Below are 18679 nucleotides of genomic sequence, written 5' to 3'. Positions count from 1 at the left end.
AGAGAGACTTTGACCCTCCCCCACTCATGCTCTGCCTCTTTCTCAAAAATAAACATTAAACAAATTTTAAAGAGAGAGAGAGAGTGAGACAGCACTCTCTACATTGCCAGAACAAGCCTGATGCAGGGCTTGAATTCATGAACCGTGAGATCATGAGCTGAGCCAAAATCAAGGGCCAAGACGCTTAATGAACTGAACTACCCAGGCACCCCCTTACTGTTATTTTAATTTGAATTTTTTACCTGTAGGCGAAAAGTGTGTTTTTCCGTGTGATGATTTATTGCGTATGTTTTAATCCCCGTAGACTTCCTCTCTTCACCTCTTTTTTCTCCTTATATGAACAGCCTCGTGAACCATGTCTGTAAGCCCCTCACAAACTATGTTCAATATCAACATGATCTAATTTGTTGATTACTGCACCGAAACTGTATAACTAAGTGGTATAGCTATATATCTAATCAGTGTCAATTCTTTGATGCTTTGGAACCCAATATCCAAATGGTCTTCAATTCCTCTGATAAATCTCTAAAAATTTTCTCATTCTATTCTTTTCTCTCCCAGATGACTCTGGTCTCCTCACAGTTAATTTATCTTTTTAAATGGTTTTTGTAAATTTTACTTGTAGCTAGAATTACTATCAAACTCCATTCATTGGGCCAGAGACCCTTGTGGTGTTAGTGAAAAACTTGCCCCTCATGTAGTATACTATTTGTGGGTTCCTCAGGCAGCCAGTGGCCTTAACTCCAAGCTCTTATGTGCAGTCACAAGTTTTAAAATCAATTTAGGAAGATAACTAAAATACACACCTGACCGTATAATCCAGTCATTAGTTAGTAAATCTCTATTTATTGATTACAGGCTAAAAATAAACTTTTTGAGAATAGCCTACAAAGCTTTTATAATCTGGCTTAATCTCATTCACAGCCCAGCCTTGTTCTGTCATTGTTTCCATACATTCTACATTACATCTAAATGGACTGCTCATTGTTCTTGAATATCCTTTCTTGCTTTTCTTCTACCAGGCCTTTTGCTCATGTCATTTCACCATCCTCATTAGGCTCTGGTCCCCTTTCTCACTATTCTACTCTGAGTGCCTATCTTACACATCTTTTACACTTCATCTTAAATATGACTGACTTCCTAAAGCTTTTTTCTAATATTTCTCAACTGAATATGGCTTCTCCAATATTTGAACCCCAAAGCAGCTTGTAGTTTCTTTATTTTCTCAGGTAAGAATTGCTTATTTGTTTTATCCTCTTTTGAATAGCTTGTAAGCTATTGAGGACAGGGGCTGCAACTCACATTTTTCTGCAAATGCTTTGTAAATAATAGGTGTTCAATATTTTTTCTTGAATTAAATATTTCCCAAGGTCTGAAAATTCTTATAACACCAAAAATATTGCCCCATATATGTTTGGATCATCCCAGCAGTTAGCACATATAGGGAATGAATAAAAATAAGAAATATGAATGCTTTCAAAGTTATATGATTGGATGTAACTGAAGAAAGTATATATTCCTATCTTCCTAAATATAAGGCATGCCTCCCCACTCCACTTATATCTCAGAAAAAGGAAACTATCTTATATTCAAGTCCTTACAAATTCTTTAATTATAAGTGCCTTATCTAAATTATTTTATTTTTAATATTAAAGTGCTCTTTGAAGAACTCAGTATGGGACCTCAATTAATATAAGTTTTAGGTGAGGGGTGCCTGGGTGGTTCAGTTGGTTAAGTGTTTGACTCTTGGTTTTGGCTCAGGTCATGGTCTCACAGGTCTTGGGTTTGAGCCCCATGTCGGGTTGTGTGCTAACAGCACGGAGCCTGCTTGGGATTCTTTCCCTCTCTTTCCGCCTCTCCCCCACTTGTGTGTGTGTGCGCACACATGCTCTCTCTCAAAATAAAATAAACTTAAAAAATATGAGTTTTAGGTGATTACAGAGGCACATTTAGAGAATTGGGGTGGGGGATTAAAGACAATGAAATGTAACATAGACCTAAGGATTATTTAGGGGGTGTGACTTCACAATATTAATCTTATTATATCATTGTAAAAAAGACTTTGAAAGATCACTTAAGGGGCGCCTGGGTGGCGCAGTCGGTTAAGCGTCCGACTTCAGCCAGGTCACGATCTCGCGGTCCGTGAGTTCGAGCCCCGCATCAGGCTCTGGGCTGATGGCTCAGAGCCTGGAGCCTGTTTCCGATTCTGTGTCTCCCTCTCTCTCTGCCCCTCCCCCGTTCATGCTCTGTCTCTCTCTGTCCCAAAAATAAATAAACGTTGAAAAAAAAAATTTAATAAAAAAAAAAAAAAGAAAGATCACTTAAAATTGCAAAGCAGTAAATACCTAGAGAAGATAAAAAATACATTTAGAATGAATTGGATAATCAATTTACCTAGTGCTATGCAAATGGATATTTGTGGCTTGAGATCAAGATGACAGTGATGCACCTATTAGTGTTATATCGCTCTCTACCTAACAACTTAGATGAACATGAATATAGTGTGTTCCAGAAAACTGTTAGGTGACTCCAAATTGGTTCTCAAGCTTACAGAAACAATGATGTCAAGGATTTTTGTGAGAATTTGAACAAAACTGTTTTTGCAAAATGGGATGGTGGGGGAAGAAAGCAGTAGTTCTTCATGAAGACATTATTTTAAGCCATATGCAATTTGAATCCATCCATATAATTAAATTTATCACACTTAGATGCTTTACTGTATCATTTACATTTCCAAAAAGCTATTTATATTCAAAATGGTCAAAAAACTTTAAAAAATCATATTAGGAAAACGTAGGCACACCTTATCCATCACATCTGTTACAAGCTTTTGAATACAGGGTAATACACATAGCTTCAAAGCCCACAGTAATACTAAGAACTGCCATTTATTTAGTATTTACTAGGTGCCATGCACTTTGTTAAGTGACTTGCATATCTTACATATCAATGATTCTTCAAACAATCCTATAGGGTAGGTATTATGAAGCCATTTTACAAATGAATAGTATGCCTCCAAGAAATTAAAAACTTGCTCAGGGTGCCTGGGGCGCTCCACCGGTTAACCTTCAGGCTCAGGTCATGACCTCATGGTTCGTGGGTTTGAACCCCAGGTTGGGATTGCACTGACAGTGTGGGGCCTGATTGGGATTCTCTCTCTCACTCTTTCTCTGCCCCTCCCCTACTTGCATTTTCTCTCTCTCTCAAAAGTAAATAAATAAACTTAAAAAAAAAAAAGCTTGCTCAAGATCATACAGTTAATAAGCAGTAGACCTCAATGAAGTTTCTAAGTCTATAACCTGAACCACTACACCATATGACCTCCATAAGCACTGTGCCTGAATTTCTAAGTCTGTGAATTTGACAGGATGGTGTTTTAATATAAACAAATGTGAAGTCAAAAGTAGAACAAGAACAAGGAGCTTTGTAATCCATAAATGTATTACCATCTTCAATACTAACCCTTTTAATACATTTTTTTAATTTTTAATACATTTTTAAACTAAAACCCTAAAGAATACCATACTCATAATCTATTTGGCCTCACAATTCTATTTCTGGTGAGAGTCACCTCTGTAGAAAGGAGTGGTGTGTCCTCGGCTTCTCTAACCTTCTACTTGTTAACAATGGGTTTACAGTGCACAAATTGACCTGAATTACTTAAACCATTTTTTAACATTTATTTATTTTTTGAGAGACAGAGACAGAGCATGAGCAGGGGAGGGGCAGAGAGAGGGAGTCACAGATTTTGAAACAGGCTCCAGGCTCTGAGCTGTCAGCACAGAGCCTGTCGGAGGGCTCTAACTCACAAACTGTGAGATCATGACCTGAGCCGAAGTTGGACGCTTAACTGACTGAGTGACCCAGGTGCTCCGACCTGAATTACTTTACTATTTAAAATGTGCTATTTCTTTACAACTTCTGGGGTAACTTATTCCATAAGTCATTGTATAATAATTCCCTTTCCCTATTTTTTACCTCTGTAATGTTTCAAGGATACTCAGTTTCGATACTCTTGGGTTTGGTAAACAGGTTTGCATATATCCTATCCAAACCTGTTATGATGTCATGGTTTGATGGATTCTGAGCATAGCCTCACTCAACCATTATCCTTCCTAACAGAAGAGCCCTAAGTTTTTAGTCTTTCACAAGTAGCCTCACTACTTGCTGGTTCATTACAAATGTTTTCTCATCTTAAATAGCAGCAGCAACTTTTTAAAAAGAAGGAGCAACCAGAATTATATTTCATTAAGTCTGGAGGACCGTAATGTTGTACTAAGGAAGTAGCCTGTCTTCTGTTTGGATACCAATCTCTTTCCAGACACTGACCAGCAGAATGTTGACCTTTGTGGGTATAGTAACTTCTTGAACTAATTTTTTTTAGGGAACAGTTACCGGTTACTCCAAGATTCCTTTTCAAGATTGGAACTGACAAGTAGGAGCCTGCCATCCTATGAATGCACCCTGGCTTATTTAACCTTCATTTTTTCCCATAACTGCATTACCTTACCCACATGTAAGCTAATCTGCCACTTCTCTGCCCACTCACAAGCCTCAAGAGAGCTTCCTGCAGTTTATCCCTAGCAGATTGACATTTCACCTTCGGTGAACTCGGAACAGTTGAGGGTCAACTGAAAACTCTTACTTAGGTTTCCTTAACTTATTGATAGAATCAACTACTTCCTCGAAGTAATTAAAGTAATAATGTTTGAAATAGAAGAAAAAATATTAAATGTAAAATTATCTTTAAATTAAACAAGTGCTTCATATAATGATAGTTTTTTTTTCTTAATTTCACCCTTCACAGTGTTGATAAAAAGTAGATGGTAATATAAGCCTAGACTTAGACATGCTACTGGCCTCCAGTCTCTGAAGGCATAAAACTGGAGGATTAATCTGCCAAATATCCTCAAATGCATTTACTATCATTGTCATTGATCCTTCCAATTGATCCCCCCCCAGGTTGCTTTCTAATTCTATATCCCTCTTACATATTTAAAGAGCTTAATGTTTATCATTACTTCATTTTTAAAACTTTTATTTCCTACTCAAGGAAGCCTTATTAATTTTCATAAGACTCCCTTTACAGATTTTAAGATAAATAAAATAGATTTCCAGTCTTTTCAGATATGTTTCAATTGTATCAGGGCTTATTATGAATTAAGAAAAAAATCAATTAGCAGAATGGTAATTTTCCCACAGACATTTCAACATAAAATAATGAAGACATGATTTTGAAACTCTGTTGTAGCTAATTTAGTATGTGAAGGAAACAGAATTCTGAAGTTTGAGGTATTTTTTTGAGTAATACAAACTTAATTGGCACAATCCAACTATACTTACTTTTGGGTGTGTCTGTGTGAATGCATTTCACAAAGTGGTTATTTTGGAGTAGGTAATTATAACTTAGGTATCTCCTTTGCCTACAGCCTTCAAAAAAATGAACTGAACAATTATAGAGTTGACTTAATATCTACTCTGGTTTTAAGTTCTAGTCTGAATATAGGTTGCTTTGCCAATTAAAGTTCCTAAATAATCTGACTCAAATATCATGTTATAAGTAGATGCAGCATGATATAGTGGAAACAGCACAGAATTTGGATTTGGAGATCCTAGGCTCAAAGTTTGCTCAGCATCATGCCAGCCAAGAAATAGAAATGAATCATTTAACGTCTTGAATCCTCAGTCTCCTCACCTGCAAAATGAGGAGTGTAGTCTTATCTTATATGTTTACAGGTTTCTTCTGATGATTAAGATATGGTAAAATTAGTTAATAAACAATAGCTTATCAGGTAACCATAAAGTTTTATTATAATTGGTGTTATTAACTCCAAGGCCTATCTAAAGATAAACCTCTTTCAAATGAGCCACTTTGTATCTTTTGTACTGTTGCCTTTCTATTTCATACTACTATCACTTGAAAAATATTTATGATTTTATGGCTGTATTCATAATAAAAATTATTTTTTTCCATGCTATCTTAATAAGCACAGAGGAAATAGCCTTGTTGTTTTTATTTGCCACGTTCTTTTTAGTTCAGGTTCTTCAGCACAAGCCACTCTGATGATGTTTAAAACCAAGATATCAAATGACACTGTCATGATCTGGAAATGTCTGCAAAGTCCAATAGGAAGTCTTAGAAAATGTCAGAGTAGCTCTAAGGCAAGGCAGATCTTCAGGATGGATAATGATTCAGGAGTTTAGTACTAAAGATGCAGCAGGGTGCTGGAGAAAGGCCTGCTTGAGGCTCAAAGGTCAAGCAACAAAAGCTTAATGCCGAGTAAAGTAAAAGGTCACTTAGCATTGTGATTAGTGATGCTGAATGGGTGCAGGGTGATATAACAGATACAGTCAACTAATACTTCCATTTCAAGAGGTGTCAGAATAGATATTTTCATCCATTCCCCTTCCTTTCTAGCAAGTGATTACTTAGAAAAGCCAACAACTGAAAACACATCCTAGGTAGCAGTCAACTGTTCAATGGTCAGTAGTCTGCTGTTGTTGAGTAGCATTTAAAAGGCACTGTAGTGGAGGATAAGTCACAGTCTTTAAGGGGAGAGAAATTATTTCTCTATATCTCTTAAGAATGGTGCTACTGATGTGTCTATCACTGTCAATTCAATTGCTGATTTTTCTTTTAAAGCAAAATGAATAAATACGTACAGAAACCTGGAACAGAAATTGATCCAGGTAGGTGACACTAAATCAAATAATACACATAATAACATATGGCAGTAGTATAATGGTAAGCACTAAAGGCAGCAAGAAATCCCCAATAGCATTATCCCAATACCACCACCACCGATATCAAAATATTCCCCCAAATAGAAAATTAAAGGTTTGGGGCACCTGAGTGGCTCAGTCGGTTAAGTGTCCGACTGCGGCTCAGATCATGATCTCGCAGTCCGTGAGTTTGAGCCCTGCATCGGGCTCTGTGCTGACAGCTTGGAGCCTAGAGCCTGCATCGGATTCTGTGTCTCCCTCTCTCTCTGCCTCTCTCTGACTTGTGCTCTGTCTTTCTCTCTCTCTCTCTCAAAAATAAATAAACCTTAAAAAATTAAAAAAAAAGAAAATTAAAGGTTTTTCTCCCCTTGTTGCAATGGTTGGCATAATAAAATCCTTGTCAGTGTTAACAGTCCATTTAAAGTATAATTGGAATTGGACCTATGGGTTCTTCATGTGGTATCATCAAAGTCTGAAGAATGTGAAATAGAAAGTGACACATTTGAAAAAGAGAATATACATTTTAATCTCATTTTTATCTAGTCAGAGCATTAAAGGATTTACTTTCATAGCCAACTGGTTATTCATGTGTACTGTAGTAGCCCCCTGGGGTTTATATATAGGTTAGACTGCAAGCTACTTGAGAACCTCTGTCTATCTTTAACACCTAACATGGGGGCCTGCCACAAAGTTTGTGGCCAGTAAAACTATATTGAATTAAACTTAGAGAAATTTTGTTGTCATAGAACTTAGAGTGTTATATATAGATAGAAAAAAATGATTAGATAGCAAGTGAGTGAAAATAGATGCCAGGAATTTAGATTGGAGACTCTCTTTTTTATGTTTGTATCTTTGCATCAAGTGCTCTTCCTGGCATGTGGGCAACACTCAGGAAATGTTGAGATATCAGTGTGTCACACAGAGAAGGTGAAATTAGATCAGGGTCCTGAGAGGTAGGTAGAATTTGAAGAGGTTTGTTCCCAATACTTAGCATCAGTTTCTAATGGAACTAGAGAGGGACATCTCTCCTCTAACCCCATACAGATTTATACGAGTCACTTCTTTCTTAAAGTATGACCTCTTTTACATGATGTGCTACCTATTCCAATTTTCTGGTAGGTCATGTTTGTATAAATCTCAGTTGGATACTGGACTAGAGGACAAATGTCAGTGAATATCTGTCTTAATGTAGGATAGAGCTACTTTTGACTTTAAATCCTCATGTTTTCATATCATTTAAATATGTATTTTGTTGCTTAAATTTTTACTTTGTTCTTGTTTTTATTTAGAAGATATTTGCCATGTCTACCTTACACATGGAAACAAAAAAGTAAGCATATAATATAGAGATGTAATACAATAATGTGGATGATTTTAGCGTTTTAAAAAAAAGCTTTGAATGCCTCTATTTATGGTAGATTATGTGAGCTGTTGTCTTTGTAAGAGTTTTTTTTCCCTGAGTATCTGTCCTTTTTCAAATTTCCAGATCATTTCAACATAAGAATCCATTGACATGGCAAGAGTTCTTAAGACTTATTATTTACAACTTATTACTGCAAGTCAGAATTGTCTCAATATGGTACACGAATAAATCAGAGGTAACTTTGATGCTAAACCTGATGTACATCAAAGGAAAAATTAAGGACATTTTCGCAGATACTGAGAGGAGTGGAAGGAAGGGTTTTGGGTTCTGTGTAACAATTCCCCTGTAGGTTAAAAGTAGTATCTGTGAAGCAATCACTAGACACGCTGCTACGGATCCTTCATCTGCTTAAAGAAAGATGAACCATCTGAGATGGATTTCTCCAGCTGAGTATATCTTGGCTAGTTGATCCAACATGAGAGGAAGACCAGCCATTAATTGAACTACATATACTCTAGTAGTTGCAATTTTGTGTTTCAGCACTGGGCCATGCTGGACTTGAATATTTTCCCTCTTAGAATTTCTATTTCAGGTTTAAACAACTGATACATACACAATATTCTTAGTAAAAAGTCAATTGAATTTTTAATTAAGGGAGTCTCAGAAGTTAAAGGCAATAAAGTATATCCAAAAGTCTATCCAAAAACCAAAACAAAACAGGACAAAATCCTTAATATAGAGAATGATAAAACATCTGGCTTACTGGCTGATGTATGATATGTGAACGGCATCCAATTCTCTGTTATGTTTAAGAAAAAAATAAAATACTATAAAGTGTTGCAAATATTTAATTATCATAATTAAGATTCATTTTGAAGCAATTAATTTTATATCTTTGGCACAATGTGATAAGCTGACACATGTACAAAGCAATTATATAACTAAAATAAAAATAGTGCACAAAACAGTAGTAAGAATAACAAAAATTATGTTTAATGTTATGGAAATAAACATAGTGTTATGAGCTAAATTGTGTCCCTCCAAATTCCTATATTGAAATCCTAACCCCTAGTACCCTAGAATATGATTGTATGTGGAGATGGGGCCTAAAAGAGGCAAATAATTTAAAGTGGGGTTGTTAAGGAGGCCTTAGTCCAATTTGACTAGCACCCTAATAAGAAGAGAAAATTAGGGCACAGACAACACAGAGAAAGGAATGACCATGTGAAAACACAGTCAGATGGCAGCCATCTACAAGCCAAGGAAAGACGCCACAGAAGAAACTGAACCTGCCAATACCTTGATCTTGGACTTTTAGCCTCCACGGAGAAAATTTCTGTTATTTAAGCCACCCAGTCTGCAGTATTTGTCAAGTAACCCTAGAAAACTGATACACATAGTAATAATAAATCAACAACCACTCCCAGCCCTGCAAATTTCTTTGATTTAAAAGTTCTTTTTCGGGGCGCCTGGGTGGCGCAGTCGGTTACGCGTCCGACTTCAGCCAGGTCACGATCTCGCGGTCCGTGAGTTCGAGCCCCGCGTCGGGCTCCGGGCTGACGGCTCAGAGCCTGGAGCCTGTTTCCGATTCTGTGTCTCCCTCTCTCTCTGCCCCTCCCCCGTTCATGCTCTGTCTCTCTCTGTCCCAAAAATAAATAAAAAACGTTGAAAAAAAAATTAAAAAAAAAAAAAGTTCTTTTTCTTTCGGGCTGTTCAGATAGAAGCATATATATTATTTTTCCATTCAGAATTGTATTATCACTAAAAAAATCTCTAGTCATCTTTAAATTTTCTCTTCATTTTATAGGAAAGAAATATGTATTTTCAAAAAGAAAATCTATTAAGTGAAGAATGAAATGGAATAGATGCCGTATTTTGAAGTGATGGTTCCAGAGCATAAAAACTTGCTCCTCAAAGTAGGTATTCTCAAATATAATTTAGCCTTGAAAGTTATAATTCCTTCCATTTGGAAGTCCATTATTTAATTGAGGTTGCATTAATCGCTGATTCAATGTATTAAGTATCTATTTCCAAAACTGACTTCCTGATTTTTCATGTAAATTTTTCATTCTTCTCTCTAAATATGTACAAACAAAAGAACTCACATGGATTAAGATATTTAGCTTTTTCATTTCTAAGAAATATGGTATATAGTAGCCCAAAAAATATTTCATAAATGAATGGAATTTTTTCCCTTAAGTGGCTTTGTAGATTTCTATACTCAAAATCACTGAATTTATAGCTTGGAAGAAAATATCAAACATCATCTAATCATACAACCACATTTTACACAAGGGGAAATTGCTGAGGCCTAGAGAACCTTAGTTATCAGATCAAGGTTACACAGTTGTAGACTAAAAATTAATATTTTGACTTAAAGTCTATACTCTCACCATGATCACTGGGCCGAGTCAATGCTACTTTACCAAATCACTGTCAGAAATGTTTCATACACAACTATGGAACATGTAACTCATTTTTCTAGACTTCATGCTACAATTTGTTGGCTTTTGCCTTCACATTCCCATTTCTGTAGAATGGGGAGAAGGAAAAGAGGATATTTAAAAAGAACATCTTAGGAAGAAAGCTTTATGAAGAATTGCCAGTATGGGAAACTTTCTTTGGAAATTTCTCACCAGAGTGAGAAATCTACCTAGGGCCTTTTAAAAATAGCCATTGGCTTAAGCACATTATGAAGAAAAGAAATTAAAGAAAATAAACAACTATGACATGACTGTCTTACTGAATCATAACAACAAAAATATTATTTTCAAAATTCACAGAACCAGACAATAACCAGGAAGTGTTACTGATATCATTCATTATCACCTGACGCTTTGACAAACTCAAAACCAGGCTTGGACTATGTAGGCTGGTGTTATCAGGCAAAATTGCAAAGTAGGTGGCTTTCCACTTATTTTATAGCACTCTTTCACTGCCTCTTAGTGGATGCATGGGGGCACTCCTGCTACTCATAATTCCATAGTATAAGTGCGCAAAGGGTTTCTCTCATCAAATACTTCTTTTTCTACAGTACTTCCCCTGTTCCTCAGTGAAATATTTCATTTATTCAAAATCCATAAAGAAGCCAGAGTGGAGTAATTAATATGAAGGTGTAAAATATTGATAGCTTTAGACGCTCTCATTTGAAGTTTACAGGAAAATATTATTTAATGAAATGTGGCCAGAATTGGTAGATGATTTGTGGAAGATCTTTTTAGGCAGATGAAGCTTCATAATTCTGCTTATTTATCCCTCTTTATTCTGCTTATTTATCCATCTTCAGAAGAAAGATCCTAAGAATTTCCCATGCTATTTAGATCTGTCTTCTAGATTTTGGGGCTCAGAGTTAAGTGTTGTTGTCATATGCATGGTAGTAGGAGATGGTTGCAAGGCAGAAAGAAAGAAACAAAAGTAATCATTCCTTACCAATTTGGGTGATTTTTATTTCATTTACTTATCTGATTGATGTGGCTAGGACTTGCATTAATATGTTGTATAAAAGTTGGGGCGCCTGGGTGGCGCAGTCGGTTAAGCGTCCGACTTCAGCCAGGTCACGATCTCGCGGTCCGGGAGTTCGAGCCCCGCGTCAGGCTCTGGGCTGATGGCTCGGAGCCTGGAGCCTGTTTCCGATTCTGTGTCTCCCTCTCTCTCTGCCCCTCCCCCGTTCATGCTCTGTCTCTCTCTGTCCCAAAAATAAATAAACGTTGAAAAAAAAAATTAATATGTTGTATAAAAGTAGTGAGAGTGGACATCCCTGTCTTGTTCCTGACTTTAGAGGGAAAGCGCTCTTTTCACCATTGAGTATGATGTTAAGTTGGAGATTTTTCACATATGGTATTTATTATTTGGAGGTATATTGCCTCTAAACCCACTTTATTGAGAGTTTTTATCATGAATGGATTTTGCACTTGGCCAAATGCCTTTTCTATACCTATTGAGGTGATTGTATGGTTTTTATCATTTCTCTTGTTAATGTGACATGTCACATAAATTGATTTGCACATATTGAACCACCTTCACATCCCTGGAATAAATCTCAATGAATTGTGGTGAATGATTTTTGAACACATTGTTGGATTTGGTTTGCTAATATTTTGTTGAGGATTTCTGCATCTACATTCATCAAAGATATATGCCTCTTTTGTTGTGGTGTCTTTATCTGGTTTTGGTATCAGGGAAACGCTGGCTTCATAGAATAAATTTGGAAGCTTTCCTTCCTCTTCTATTTTTTGGAATAGCTTGAGAATAGATATTAACTCCTCTTAAATGTTTGGTAGAATTCATCTGTGAAGCTATCTGATCTTTAACTTTTTTAAGGGGGAGTTTTTTGATTAGTGATTCAATTTCATCACTAGAAATTCATCTGTTCAAATTTTCTATTTCTGTCTGATTCAGTTTTAGAAGGCTATATATTTCTAGGAATTTATCCATTATCTAGGTTGTCTAATTTGTTAGCATATAATTTTTCATAATATTCTCTTATAATCTTTTGCATTTCTGTGGTATCAGCTGTTACATCTGCTTCTTCATTTCTCATTTTATTATTTGAGTCCTCTTTTTTTTTTTTTGATGAGTCAGGCTAAAAGTTTATCAATCTTGTTATCTTTTCAATGAACCAGCTCTTGGATTTATTTATCTGTTCTATTGTTTTGTTTTCTTTTGTTTGTCTCTATTTCATTTACTTCTGCTCTAACCTTTATAATTTCTTTTCTTCTACTAGCTTTGGGCATTGGTTTTTCTTCTTTCTCATGATCCTTTATGTATAAGGTTAATTATTTGATTTTTTTTTCTTGTTTCTTGATGTAGGCATATATTGCTATAATCTTCTCTCTTAGAACAGCTTATGCTGCATCCAAAGATTCTGGACCATTGTGTTTTCATTTTCATTTGTTTCCATGTATTTTTTTGACTTCCTCTTTGATTCCTTGGTTGACTATTCATTGTTTAGTAGCATGTTATTTAGCCTCTGTGTATTTTTGTTGTTTCCATTGGTGAGGAAGAAGTAAAACTTTCACTATTTATAGATGACATAATACTAAATACTTTAAAAACCTAAATATTCCACCAAAAAAACTACTAGAACTAATGAATGAATTCAGTAAAGATGCAGGATACAAAATTAATATATAGAAATTTGTTGGATTTTTATATACTAACCATGAAGTATTAGAAAGAGAAATTAAGATAACAATTTGACAACTACCCCCAAAGGAATGAAGAACCTAGGTACAAACTTTATCAAGTACATGAAAAACCTACACTATGAAGACCATAAATCATTGATGAATGAAACTGAAGAAGACACAAAGAAATGGAAGAAATTTCATGCTGATGAATTGGAGAAACAAATATTGTTAACATGTCCATACTACCCAAAGCAATATACAGATTCAATGCAATCCCCATCAAAATATCAACATTTTTCACAGAGCTAGAACAAATAATCTTAAAATTTGTATGGAGCCACAAAAGACCCAAATAGTGAATGCAATTTTGAAGAAGAAAAACAAAGCTGTAGGTATCATAATGCCAGATTTAACAGTATACTACAAAACTGTAGTAATCAGAACAGTATGGAGGGGGAGGAGTTAAGATGGTGGAGTAGTGAGGGGACCCTGAACTGGTCCCCTCATGGAACTACAGCTAGATCAACATCAAACCATTTTGAACATCTAGGAAATTGATCTAAGGATCAATGCAAAAATTTGCATAATTTCAGTGGGAGATTGTGGCAGACAGAGGAATTCACCCCAAAAGAAAGAACAGGAAGAGATGATTGCCAAGGATTTAATCAACACAGAAACAGGTAAGGTGTCTGAACTAGAATTTAAAAACCATGATTATAAAAATACTAGCTGGGATTGAAAAAAAAACATACAAGGCATGAGAGAATCTCTATAGAGATAAAAGAAACTAAAATCTAGTCAGGCTGAAATTTAAAAATGCTATAACTGAGATGAAATCTTAAACTGATGCCATGACAGTGAGGATGGATGAAGCATGGCAGCAACTCAGTGATCTAGAAAATAAAATTATGGAAATAATGATGCTAAAAAGAAAAGGGAAACAAAGGCAAAAGATCACGATACAAGACATAGAGAACTCAGTGACTAATCAAAGAGGAATAACATTTGTGTCATAGATGTCCCAGAAGATGAAGCAAAGGGGAAAAAAAAGGCAGGTTTATGTGAGCAAATTATAGCTGAACTTCCCTAATCTAAGGAAGGATACAGACTTCAAAATCCAAGAAGCACAGAGAACTCTCATTTAAATGCAACAAAAGCCAAATTTCACAAACACCTATAATAGTCAAATTCAAAAAATACACAGACAAGGAAAGAATCATGACAGCAGCAAGGGAAAAAAGAATCCTTAACCTACAAGGGAAGACAGATCAGATTTGGAGGAGATCAGTCCAAAGAAACTTGGCAGGTCAGAATAGAGTGGCAGGATATTTTCAACATGTTGAATGGGAAATAGAAGCAGCCAAGAATTTTTTATCCAGTGAGTCAGTGATTCAGAATAGGAGAGATAAAGAGTAACCCAAACAAAACTAGTGTGTGACCACTTAATCAAAAAGTAGTGTGTGACCACTTAATCAGCCCTGCAAGAAGTTTTAAGGAGTACTCTTTGAGTGGAGAAAAAACAAAACAACAAAAGACCAAGAGCAACAAAGAATAGAAAGGGCCAGAAAACATCAGTAGAAACACTATCTCTACAGGTAACATAATGGCACTAAATTCATATCTTTCAAAAATCACTCTGAATGCAAATGGTCTCAAGCTCCAATCAAAAGACATAGGGTATCAGAATGGACTAAAACAACCCATCTTCATGCTGGCTAAAAGACTCTGTTAGACCAAAAGACACTTGCATACTGAATATGAGGGGATGGAAAACCATCCATCATGCTATAGGACATCAAAAGAAAGGCAGAGTAGCTATACTTATATCAGAAAAATCCCACTGACTGTGGGATCCCGGGAAGATGGCGGCGTAGGAGGACGCTGGGGTCACCGTGCATCCTGCAGATCACTTAGATTCCAACCACACCTGCTTAAATAACCCAGAAAACCGCCAGACTAGCAGAATGTAGTCTATGGAGCCGGCACAGATGAGAGGCACACGGAAGAGGGTAGGAAGGGCGGCGAGGCAGTACGCGCTACACGGACTGGCAGGAGGGAGCCAGGGCAGAGGAGCGACCCACCAGACAAGCAGAGCCCCCGAGTCTGGCTTGCAAAAGCGGAGGGGCCCAACAGAGTGTGTTCTGACAGCAAGTGGGACTTGACATCTGGAAGGTTATAAGCTAACAGCTCTGCTCGGAGAACGGGAGGGCTGGAGGACAACGGGAGGGTTGTTGAGCCCCAGATGACAGAGCTCAGCTTGGCGGGGAACAAAGGTGCTGTAAGTGCTATCTCCCTCGCCCATCCCCCAGCCAAAATCCCAAAGGGAACCAGTTCCTGCAAGGGAACTTGCTTGCACCACACAAACACCCAACACTGTGCTCCTGCGGATCCATCCCTCCGGCGGGTCTGACTCCCTCCTGGTGCCACAGGGCACCTCCCGAAGCGGATCTCCCAAGGAAAAGTGAGCTGAGCCTGCCCCTCCCACCCCTGTACACCTTGCCAATCCACCCCAGCTAATAGGCCAGATCCCTAGCACCACAAGTCTGGCAGTGTGCAAGTAGCCTAGACAGGCCACACCACTGCACAGTGAATCCCGCCCCTAGGAGAGGGGAAGAGAAGGCACACACCAGTCTGACTGTGGCCCCAGCGCTGGGCTGGAGGCACACATTAGGTCTGACTGCAGCCCCGCCCACCAACGCAAGTTATTCAAGACAGCACAGGGGAAGTGCCCCACAGATCTGCACCACTCCAGGGACTAACCAAAATGACAAAACGGAAGAATTCCCCTCAAAAAAACATCCAGGAAGTAACAACAGCTAACGAACTCATCAAAAAGGATTTAAACAATATAAAAGAAAGTGAATTTAGAATAATAGTCATAAAATTAATCGCTGGGCTTGAAAACAGTATAAAGGACAGCAGAGAATCTATTGCTACAGATATCAAGGGACTAAGGAACAGTCACGAGGAGCTGAAAAACGCTATCAACGAGTTGCAAAATAAAATGTAGACAACTACGGCTCGGATTGAAGAGGCAGAGGAGAGAATAGGTGAACTAGAAGATAAAGTTATGGAAAAAGAAGAAGCTGAGAAAGAGAGATAAAAAAAATCTAGGAGTATGAGGGGAAAATTAGAGAATTAAGTAATGCACTAAAGAGAAATAATCTATGTACTTGAAGAAATAACAGCTGAGAACTTCCCTGATCTGGGGAAGGAAAAAGGAATTGGAATCCATGAGGCACAGAGAACTCCATTCAGACGTAACTTTAAACGATCTTCTGCACGACATATCATAGTGAAACTGGCAAAATACAAGGATAAAGAGAAAACTCTGAAAACAGCTAGAGATAAACGTGCTCTAACATATAAAGGGAGACCTATAAGATTCATGACCGCTCTCTCTACTGAAAATTGGCAGGCCAGAAAGGAATGGCAGGAGATCTTCAATGTGATGAACAGAAAAAATATGCAACCGAGAATCCTTTATCCAGCAAGTCTGTCATTTAGAACAGAAGGAGAGAGAAAGGTCTTCCCAAACAAACAAAAACTGAAGGAATTCGTCACCACTAAATCAGCCCTACAAGAGATCCTAAGGGGGATCCTGTGAGACAAAGTACCAGAGACATCGCTACAAGCATGAAACCTACGGACATCACAATGACTCTAAACCCATATCTTTCTATAATAACACTGAATGGAAATGGACTAAATGTGCCAACCAAAAGACATAGGGTATCAGAATGGATAAAAAAACAAGACCCATCTATTTGCTGTCTACAAAAGACTCATTTTAGACCTGAGGACACCTTCAGATTGATAGTGAGGGGATGGAGAACTATTTATCATGCCACTGGAAGTCAAAAGAAAGCTGGAGTAGCCATACTTATATCAGATGAACTAGACTTTAAATTAAAGGCTGTAACAAGAGATGAAGAAAGGCATTATATAATAATCACAGGGTCTACCGATCAGGAAGAGCTAACAATTATAAATGTCTGTGCGCCGAATATGGGAGCCCCCAAATACATAAAACAATTACTCACAAACATAAGCAACCTTATTGATAAGAATGTGGTAATTACAGGGGACTTTAACACTCCACTTACAGAAATGGATAGATCATCTAGACACACAGTCAATAAGGAAACAAGGGCCCTGGATGATACATTGGATCAGATGGACTTGACAGATCTATTTAGAACTCTGCATCCCAAAGCAACAGAATATACTTTCTTCTCGAGTGCACATGGAACATTCTCCAAGATAGATCACATACTGGGTCACAAAACAGCCCTTCATAAGTATACAAGAATTGAAATCATACTATGCATACTTTCAGACCACAATGCTATGAAGCTTGAAATCAACCACAGGAAAAAGTCTGGAAAACCTCCAAAAGCATGGAGGTAAAAGAACACCCTCCTAAAGAATGAGTGGGCAACCAGGCAATTAGAGAAGAAATTAAAAAATATATGGAAACAAATAAAAATGAAAATACAATCCAAACGCTCTGGGATGCAGCGAAGGCAGTCCTGAGAGGAAAATACATTGCAATCCAGGCCTATCTCAAGAAACAAGAAAAATCCCAAATACAAAATCTAACAGCACACCTAAAGGAAATAGAAGCAGAACAGCAAAGACAGCCTAAACCCAGCAGAAGAAGAGAAATAATAAAGATCAGAGCAGAAATAAACAATATAGAATGTACAAAAACTGGAGAGCAGATCAACGAAACCAAGAGTTGGTTTTTGAAAAAATAAACAAAATTGATAAACTTCTAGCCAGGCTTCTCAAAAAGAAAAGGAAGATGACCCAAATAGATAAAATCATGAATGAAAATGGAATTATTACAACCAATCCCTCAGAAATACAAGCAATTATCAGGGAACACTAGGAAAAATTATATGCAAACAAACTGGGCAACCTGGAAGAAATGGACAAATTCCTAAACACCACACGCTTCCAAAACTCAATCAGGAGGAAATAGAAAGCTTGAACAGACCCATAACCAGCGAAGAAATTGAATCAGTCATCAAAAATCTCCCAACAAATAAGAGTCCAGGACCAGATAGCTTCCCAGGGGAGTTCTACCAGACATGTAAAGCAGAGATAATACCTATCCTCCTCAAGCTATTCCAAAAAATAGAAAGGAAAGGAAAACTTCCAGACTCATTCTATGAAGCCAGTATTCCTTTGATTCCTAAACCAGACAGAGACCCAGTAAGAAAAGAGAGCCAATATCCCTGATGAATATGGATGCAAAAATTCTCAATAAGATACTAGCAAATCGAATTCAACAGCATATAAAAAGAATGATTCACCATGATCAAGTGGGATTCATTCCTGGGATGCAGGGCTGGTTCAACATTCACAAATGAATCAACGTGATACATGACATTAATAAAAGACAAGACAAGAACCATATGATCCTGTCAATTGATGCAGAAAAGGTATTTGACAAAAT

General features: G+C 37.2%; 1 protein-coding gene and 1 non-coding gene across 8 annotated transcripts in view; both read right to left on the bottom strand.

Moving 5' to 3' along the window:
• The window catches only part of DIAPH2 (diaphanous related formin 2), a 1054294-nt gene that overhangs the window by 51203 nt on the left and 984412 nt on the right, over positions 1-18679 (bottom strand). The gene's annotated exons all lie outside the window — the stretch shown is intronic.
• Positions 618-762, bottom strand: LOC115507961. Its single transcript, XR_003966872.1, has one exon. It is a non-coding gene; the product is annotated as a small nucleolar RNA SNORA62/SNORA6 family (small nucleolar RNA).

Source organism: Lynx canadensis, chromosome X, assembly GCF_007474595.2.
Source record: "Lynx canadensis isolate LIC74 chromosome X, mLynCan4.pri.v2, whole genome shotgun sequence".
Lineage (NCBI taxonomy): Eukaryota > Metazoa > Chordata > Mammalia > Carnivora > Felidae > Lynx > Lynx canadensis.
Note: the sequence above shows the minus strand (reverse complement) of the source record. Positions and strands in the feature narration are given on the sequence as shown.